The sequence below is a fragment of the Nanorana parkeri genome, unplaced genomic scaffold (assembly GCF_000935625.1).
Source record: "Nanorana parkeri isolate BGI_ZX_2015 unplaced genomic scaffold, ASM93562v1 scaffold2202, whole genome shotgun sequence".
NCBI classification, from domain to species: Eukaryota; Metazoa; Chordata; class Amphibia; order Anura; family Dicroglossidae; genus Nanorana; species Nanorana parkeri.
Window position 1 is genome coordinate 51,222 of NW_017308470.1, and position 9,711 is coordinate 60,932.

The following is a 9,711-nucleotide window of genomic DNA, read 5'->3' on the forward strand; positions in this document are numbered from 1 at the left end:
CCTTGTACCTTCCACACCACAAAGACAGGTCCAGAAGAAAAGGTGGATCAGCACATCCATCTAAATAACTTACAACTGCACTTTTAATTCACATATTTAAAAACAGCTCGGCAAAAGTATAAAAAAAACAACCAGTCTATGGTCCATGTTAGATATACACAGACTGTCCGGATTATTATATACACCGAGTGGCCGGATTATTATATACACCGAGTGGCCGGATTATTATATACACCGAGTGGCCGGATTATTATATACACTGAGTGGCCGGATTATTATATACACTGAGTGGCCGGATTATTATATACACTGAGTGGCCGGATTATTATATACACTGAGTGGCCGGATTATTATGACCACCTGACGTTTGTAGGCAGATTAGCTATAATTTGGCGCTGAAGTTGCTAGAGGGCCAGACCATTATAAATAGGGAAGCGGGTTGGTTACCACGACAGTAGAAGTGATTGGGAAGATTCGGGGAAACAACGCGATGTAACAGCCTTGGAACGCGGGATGATTGTTGGCGCTCGGAGCCATGGAGCGAGTATCAGCAACACAGCAGAATTCGTTACATGTTCAGGAGGGGCTCATTGTTAAAGTGTTTACAGACCGGACTGTCAGCCGAAAATCTGAACGTGGGAATTGTGGCCGTCAGCGACTAGTCAATGTTAGGGCAGAACGGGGGAGGGGCAAGACTGGTACAAGACAACAGAAGGGCAACAGTGCCGTGTCAGATTCCTCGCATCACCTTTCACCATCTTGTGGAGTCACCAGGCGGCCCAACGAAGTACTGATGGGGGGAGGGGGGGGTCATAATAATCCGGCCACTCAGTGTATTTTGACCTAACAAGGTCTTGTCCATCTAAACAATGTTAGGTTGATGTATAGAGTTTTGACCTCATGAGGTCTTGTTAGGTGTAAATGCGTCTTTACCATGGTCTGGTTGTTTTCTTCATACTTTTTCTGAGAACATGTGAATGAAACATAAAGTTATAAGCTATTCAGACAGAAATGCTGATCCATCTTTTTCTGGAATAACAACCAGGAGATGTATATGTGACATGAGATCTTGGCAGAATCTGTGGACAGTGAGTGTGTATAGGAGGTCAGTATGCTTTAGTGGTCAGGCCATTGGCTGAAATACTGCTATGATACGCCTATGGCCAGCTCACCTATTGGAATTTATGTTTAATCACTCTATCATAGGTGTCTATCATCTTATTCTCTTCCGCTACTCACATGAAGCCCCCGCCTCAGATCCTCCTCCTCACATCTGCCCTGATAACCGGTGAGTGTACGCTGAAGAAACCTTCTGGAATGAATGTTGATTGGTGACTATCTGGGTTGTGGTAGAAAGTACAGAGGAAAAATGCACCCCCATAGTATACACATGCAGGGCCGGATTTCCCACAAGGCCAGCCAAGGAACGGCCTCGGGCAGCAGGGAGTAGAGGGGCAGCAGGGCTGTGGAATTCCTATCTCCCGATGCCCGGGACATGCAGTTCCGGGCACCAGGTGGGTAGTTGTTTTCTACATTTAGCCCTGATTTGGGCAAGCAGAGCTAAATGTACAGCGGTGGAAGCCGCCACTTGTTTTGTACAAGTGATCTCAGCAATGTCGCCGAGATCACTTGTATGCAGAGTGCAGGTCTGCCATTCTCCATGAGGGATGGGATTGGCTGGTAGGGTAGGGGGGGCCCATTGAGGAACCAGGCCTTGGGGCAGCAGAGAGAGTAAATCTGGCCCTGTATGCATGACAGGTATACATTAAGGCCCCGTTCACATGTATCGACTTATCGCGCGATTTCCGCCGCGCCATATCGCGAGAAGTCGCCGGCTAATGATAGTCAATGGAGCTGTCTTAGCTCCATGTCGCTCGTCGTGGTCGCAAGTCGCTTCTACCGGACCCTTTTTTCGGCAAATTTTGCACGATTTTGCTATTTTTCTATGGAGCCCGACGGAGAAGGTCGCGCTACCGTCGCTGGATCGTCGCTGGAACGTCGCCCCGAAAGTCGCGCTATCCCGGCCGCTGCAAAGGTATGTCGCTACATGTGAATGGGGCTTAAGCTTGCTCTTATATGGGTGTCTAGACTTCGTTTTCAGCAGTTTCAGCTGCTCGAGTGTTGGTCAAACCTATAATACGAAATCACCTCCACTCCACTCCGTACAGCATACAGACCTTAATGGAAGGTTGGTGCTTGCAGTGACAACACGGACGGCGCCGTGTCAGATACAGTCCATAATAGAAGTCACCAGCACTCGATGATATGTGCAAGAAGTAAAGCACTTGAAGCACTGTCACAGCCATCTGATGTGCAGAATCCATCTCTGAATTTGGAACTCTTACATGTTAAACTGAAGGTGACCATTCACAGACAGCCATAGCTGTAGGTCTGACAAAACAGGGGTGCCGGTATAGATTGATCACCGCCCACCCATTGAGCACAGCAGTACTCTTCTGCACAATACAGAGAGGCAAGGGGCTTTTCATCTGGGGCGTGGATGATGATCAAAAAACAAAAAACGAGACATAGAAAGCTTACTATTTAATATTTCGTATTTGCGCTGAGGCTTTGACACCCAAAATTAAAGCCTCACACCTTTTTTTTATTTCTTCACAGTCCCTTGCCATTACATGTTATGATTTGTGAATGATTTTTGCTTGGAAATTTGTCGAAATTGCTTTTATGTTGAGAATTTCTGCTCCCTGGCCCCCAATCAGTGCTCTGTGCTGGCAGAGCTGAGTGACAGCCACACCCCTCAGCACCAGTGGCCTGGCACAGACTTGTATTGCGGAGGAAGAGAAGGGGGTGTGTGTTTGGTCAGCTCTTCTACTGAGCGCACTGGGTCTAACTCTGGCACCTTTTACACTGCACAGTCATACTTAGAGAGCCGGCATAGCTTCTGTAACAGGAAAGTGGAGGTTAGACAATGAAAATGGAGTTTGTTGATGCAATGTCTCTTTGACCACTTCTGTGCCCTCAGTTAGGCTAGAAAGCTGACCTCCAGGGAAACCAATAAATATAGAGATAGAAAATATATAATTAAACTTTTTTTTGTATCTGCCAAAGGATTTGTATTACTGTCCATTCAGTCATGTGATTTGCACAGCACTGTCACACTGCATATCCCTCTCTGGCAGGGCAGGAAACCTGGAATCTCACTTACAGGCCTTGTCCCTCCCCCAGCCTGTGATTGAACAGTGAAAGGAATAGCAGCAGAATGATAAGCTCATCATTCTGTCAGTCTGGTCTCTCCTCCTATCGGCATACTCCTTGCACTGCATCACAACAGATTGGCTTCTTGTGCTGCTTCTTTCTTCCAGTGGCAAGCGGTACCTTCCATGCTGGGTGAGGCATTCCCCCTGCCCGCCCCAGCCCTGCCCCCAGCACTCCCGCTTGCCCCCAGCTCCATCCCTCCCCCAGACTGCAGAAACCCCATCCCTTACCTGGTCACCAAGCTGTTTGTGGAGGAGAAAGGGAGGAGCCTTCCTGTCCCCTACGTGCTCATCAGTAGTAAGGCATCAAGATCAATGTCCTTAGTGGTGTTTTTTTTTTTTGATTGGACAGCTTGGACCAATGGCACTTTGCCATTGGTCCAAACCATCCACAGAGCTCAAGCCTCTAACATAGAGTAGAGGCTGTTGCAGCTCTGGCCTCACTATGTTAGGTTACACAAAGCAGTGGGGAAGCCCTCTGCTGTGTAACCTAACTTAGCTATCAAAAGCCGTATGCAGCGCTGCCTGTAATTAACAGGTAGCGCTCCGACCGTGACGTTAGACAGTGGGGAGGATTTCCCTGCTATGCAACCTGATAGAAGCCTCTCTGAATGGAGAAAGAGCTGTCCGCTTCAGACAGGACAGCTTTTTCCTCCATAATACTAGTTGAGGCTCTGCCTCACCTACCTCCCCTGACCGCACATCCCTGCTTTCTTCCCTTCCCTGAGCTCTGCTGTACAGAGGCTGATACCAGGTCACATTACACTTACACGGCTTGCAGTCATAAAATACATTTATTGGTGTATTGATGGATGAGGAGCTGCATTGGTTTGAGTCTGGAGTTTAGCTTGAACTCATTTAATATACGTCTCACTAAACACTTTTGTTGAATACTTCATATTCTCGAATGCACAAAAGAACAGAAAAGACATTGAACGTGACCTTATTTTCCAGTTGCAGAGGTTTCTGTGTCTACATTTATCTGTCCAACCCAACAATGCATTGGGAAAGAGTAAGAAGAAAAGGTAAATGCCGCTTCATCTCTTGTATCCAGAAAGGTAAACGTTGCCATCAATAGGGAGCCTACAGAACGAGCGGCTCTCCTTTCCACACTTTCCACCCAGGACACGCCATGTGTGACAAGTCCATTCACGGCGGAGCGAGGCGGATGTCAGTAAACACACTTTCTGAAAAGCAGCCCAACAATCGGAGGGAATCTGTCTATTGTGCAGTTCTATAAAGAGGCATCAGTCTGGAGGATAAAGGGATTGTGTCCCGGGATTTGTTCTTGAGCTATAAACGTGTTCTGCCAATTAGTGAGCTTTGTATTATGGACTAATGGAGGGATTAGGCTGCATTGTAAGCTTAGACTCCAAATCCTCGTATAGCAGGGTGTAACAACTGCTAGGGGCCGGCCCTCCGAAGGTGATCCAGCACAGTATTGTATCATTGATCTTAAATGGCTCTCCCAAAGCTGAAAGAATATCTAAAGCCTTGTTTCTGGATAGAACGGGGAATGGTTAGAACCACATTCCCAGTTCTATACAGGTAATGGGGTTCCCATTGGGGAGATGTCCCTTTACTTCCATTGCGGAGATGTCCCTTTACTTCCATTGCGGAGATGTCCCTTTACTTCCATTGGGGAGATCTCTCTTTACTTCAATTGTGGAGATCTCCATTTACTTCCCTTGGGGAGATTTTCCTTTACTTCCATTGGGGAGATGTCCATTTACTTCCATTGGGGAGATCTCTCTTTACTTCAATTGTGGAGATCTCCATTTACTTCCATTGGGAAGATTTTCCTTTACTTCCATTGGGGAGATGTCCATTTACTTCCATTGTGGAGATGTCCCTTTACTTCCATGGGGGAGATCTCCCTGTATTTCCATTGGGGAGACCTCTCTTTACTTCCATTGGAGAGATGTCCCTTTACTTCCATTGAGATGTCCCTTTACTTCCATCGAGGAGATCTCACTTTACTTCCATTGTGGAGGTGTCCCTTTACTTCCATTGAGGAGGTCTTCCTCTACTTCCATTGGGGAGATCTCTCTTTCCTTCCATTGGGGAGGTCTCTCTTTACTTCCTGTCCTTGAGATGCAACAGGAAGGATTTCTCTCCCAGAGATGCAGCACAAAGTGAGTAGATATCTCTCCGAAGAGATGGAAACTCTCATCTTAGACAGTTGCCACCAGAAAAGATGCAGGGAGATCTCTCTTTACTTCAATTGTGGAGATCTCCATTTACTTCCATTGGGAAGATTTTCCTTTACTTCCATTGGGGAGATGTCCATTTACTTCCATTGGGGAGATCTCTCTTTACTTCAATTGTGGAGATCTCCATTTACTTCCATTGGGAAGATTTTCCTTTACTTCCATTGGGGAGATGTCCATTTACTTCCATTGTGGAGATGTCCCTTTACTTCCATGGGGGAGATCTCCCTGTATTTCCATTGGGGAGACCTCTCTTTACTTCCATTGGAGAGATGTCCCTTTACTTCCATTGAGATGTCCCTTTACTTCCATCGAGGAGATCTCACTTTACTTCCATTGTGGAGGTGTCCCTTTACTTCCATTGAGGAGGTCTTCCTCTACTTCCATTGGGGAGATCTCTCTTTCCTTCCATTGGGGAGGTCTCTCTTTACTTCCTGTCCTTGAGATGCAACAGGAAGGATTTCTCTCCCAGAGATGCAGCACAAAGTGAGTAGATATCTCTCCGAAGAGATGGAAACTCTCATCTTAGACAGTTGCCACCAGAAAAGATGCCCCCATTGGAAGATTGTCACATACCTCCTGTTTTGGAAACACTTTTGGAGTTCTTATAAAAAAATAGGGTGAATCTCACCAGGAGCTCCATGCTGACTAACGTGCTGGTGGCAGAATTTCACTTTATACCTATACAGCTACTATTACATTTCAGATAAGTCCAGCCATGTTTGATACTACACAATTTACAAACCCTGATGAAGGGGGGAGGGTCTGAACCTCTGAAACACATTGAACCATCCGAAGTTCTAAAACACACACTTTCTTTCTGCTTCTTGTATAGTAAAACACAATTTTGGACTCTGCGATCATACGTGTGAGGCTCCTACTGCTTCTTGTACAGCTGGACTTTTATCAAGACCCTTCTCCTCTTGGGTTTGCTTTGGTATAGATGGGCAGCCTCACATAGGCAAGTAAGATCATTTAATAAGACGGAATTTTACAACATTGGACACTAATAACAGATTTTTCCTCTTTTTTTGTATGTACATCAATTAAGCCCCCTCACCACTCCATCCAAACCTAGGTAGAATTTTAGGCACATTTGAAGAGAATACGGTAACCCTCCTGGTTAGTATATCGATGAAAAGGAAACTTTTTCAAAGGTCACACATTTTGTCCTTGTTGTAACAATTATACTAAGCAAATGATAATAGGATCTTAACAGTTTTACAGTCCTGCTGTTGCATATTTAAATGTTTTTATATAAAAAATATAAATTAAAGCCTGCAGCCCCCGCGGTAGACATCTCGCCAATATGCTTGGTTCCTACACCTGATCCCCCCATACGGTAGACTCCATGTATCTTCCCTGTTGGCTGTCAAAATACCCGAACCCTTATTGGATACAGTTACTGTTTGGCTGAATATTTTGGCTCCTTTGATTTTCTTTGAACAACTTTTGTGGAGCCAGATGGTGCCAACAGGGCCACCCATGGCTCAAATATTGAACCGTGTATGGCTACCATTGCTGAACAAAGATTTTCAATTTATAGACTTCTACAAAGCTAAATTCTCATCTATTGTATCCATGTGCAAATTAGACTTTTTCCTGCCATAACCAGTTACTGTGTTTTAAAATGTTCCATGTAGTGTACATGCCGTGCCTTCTGTGCTGGGTGAGGCATTCCCCAGCCAACCAAAGCTCCGCCCCAGTCCAGTCAAAGCTCCACCCATCCCGCTGAAGCCCCGCCTCAGCTCGGTAACCAAGCTGTGTGGGGAGGAGGAAGGCAGGAGACAGGGAGGAGCCTCCTTGTCCCTCACTTGCTCGTCACTGGTGAGTCACTGGTGAGGCATCGAGATCGATGTCCTCACTGTTTTTTTTTGATTGGACAGCTTGGACCAATGGCTCTTTGCCATTGGTCCAAGCCATCCACAGAACTCACGCCTCTAATACAGTGTAGAGGCTGTGACAGCTCTTGCCTCACCAAGTGATCTCCCCCTTTTGAAAAAGTGAAAGCACGAAACGCGTCAAGGAGAATCTGTCTTCACCGCTCACAGCTAACACTCTGCCACTGATTTTATGCTCGAACAACTCGTCTGTCTTGTAAGTGCATCTATGTATTTTAAAGAAATAAATCTTTTTTGAATTACTGCACTTAGAGGATTCCGCTGCCTTTTCTTCGTCTTTTTTCCCCCTGGGAGATTTTAATAGGTTTCCGTCCCCAGCGAGAGGTGAGGGAGCCTGCCAGAGGGAGGAAAAAAGCAGACCAGATCTTTTGAGAAAGGAGGACGGATCACAAGAAACCATCGGACTTTCCGGATTCTATGAACTATCCCTGGTTTGAGACGTTTTGAACTGACCACTCTGAACTGACTGCTCACTAAGATCGATGCCGGTATTTTAGTTAAAGTAACCCCGCATTTAATCTTTGTCTATGAGAGGAATCAGAGTGCACGGAGTAGCACTGTATATGTGATCATTTTTCATACTGTTTCATTTCTATTATTTAAGTGTTCGCACTATATTTAAAATTCGTCACGATTTAGAGATTGGGATTTTAGAATTTGTTTTTGTTTTTCTTATACACGACCAATCTGTGACACCGAGTCATTTATATTTGAATTGGTGTCTTTGAATAGATTGTCACATCATTAAGAGGTTTTGTTTGGACAAACCATGTACACTTAGTACACAGAAACACCTAATCAATACACCGGCTGGTGATTGAAAACCCTTTTCCCACACCTGATTGTTGTATTGCACAATTACCGAGGTAGTGACTACCGAGATTTATAATTTTTTCACAGTAGAATCTGAACTTAGTAACTTCTTCACGTCCTATAGAGTGCACATATTTTATTTTATTTATTTGTCGAGACCGAGCGCAACTCACTTGCGATATAATAAGTTCACCAAGTTAGGTTACACAAGCAGTGGGGAAGCCCGCCGCTGTGTAATCTAACTACCTGTCAAAAGCGGGATTCAGCGCCGCCTGTAATTAACATCCAGCGCTCCGTCCATGACAGGTTACACAGCGGTGAGACTTTCCCTGCTCTGTAACCTGTAACAAGCCGCTCTGAATGTAGAAAAAGCTGTCAGCTTCAGACTTGAAGCTGACAGCTTTTTCCTCCATAATTCTAGGTGAGGCTCTGCCTCACCTGCTTCCCCTGACCGCACGTCCCTGGTGTACACGTCTACAGTTTCATCATCATAAAATGAAGTCACATGCACAAGTCAGTCTAGTAAAACTGTGTACACTGGACAGATTGTTCTCATTGGACAAGATACAGTTTATTCCCTGATTGTTTTCCTTATGCTGCCCTTGGGCACGATGGAATCAAACGGTTCATTCATCAACTAATTATGTCAATGTAATTGAGAATAATTGTTTTGTGTCTGTTTGGCAACTCTGACACTTTGACAGAAATCTCTGTGAATGAGGACATTGATAAAGGATTTGAGGGACAATAAAAGTATAGTAGGAAGACTTTCTTTGTCTCACACGCAACTGGCATGGCTTTGGGGAAGATGTGGTATGCAAAACTTAAATGATATGAACTCATAAACCTATTGCTGTGAAGACAAGGGGGCAGGAGACCTAAGGAGAGTATCAAGAGCACACCAGAACCTTGTGGACCTAAGAACCAAATTGTTAGAGAAGACAGTCAAGCTGAAGACCAAGAGTCACCTGGTTAGAGGCCAGAATACTGGGATTCATGGACATGGAAATATAAGACGCTGGGCATGAAGACAGGAAGTGATTCATAACCAGAATTTTGATGCACATGTATGATTTTCAGAAGAATCTTCATAGCCACCTCTTGAGTTGAGAGTATATTGAATTATCTTGTGGTGACAACAATGAAACCTCAAACGCTGGTTCTTGTTGGCCAAGGACAGCTTGGAAACCGATGTTTGTTCAACTGGAGAAATGTATGCCCCATCTTATTCCTGACACTGGGTGAGTGATATCTGATAACACAGAAAATGTTCCTTTAGAGAAATAGAGAAAAAGTATCAAAAGTAATTTTGAGAACTCTCCTATGCAGCAGTTTGAAGCTTCTGTGACCACCAAAAATGTATTGTCAAAAGTGCATGATTGTGAATTGAAGTACCACACTCCATTTAATAGTCAGGACACATCTTTATTCAATGTAGGGTTGAGGGGACGCTATAGATGTAGCCAATGTGTTTTTGGGGCTGATGCCAATCCCCCTTCATTGGAGGTTGTCCAGTGCCTGAGAATGCATGGAGCTCCCTGAGGTATTTGAGCTGTCGGTTGAGGGGGGGGG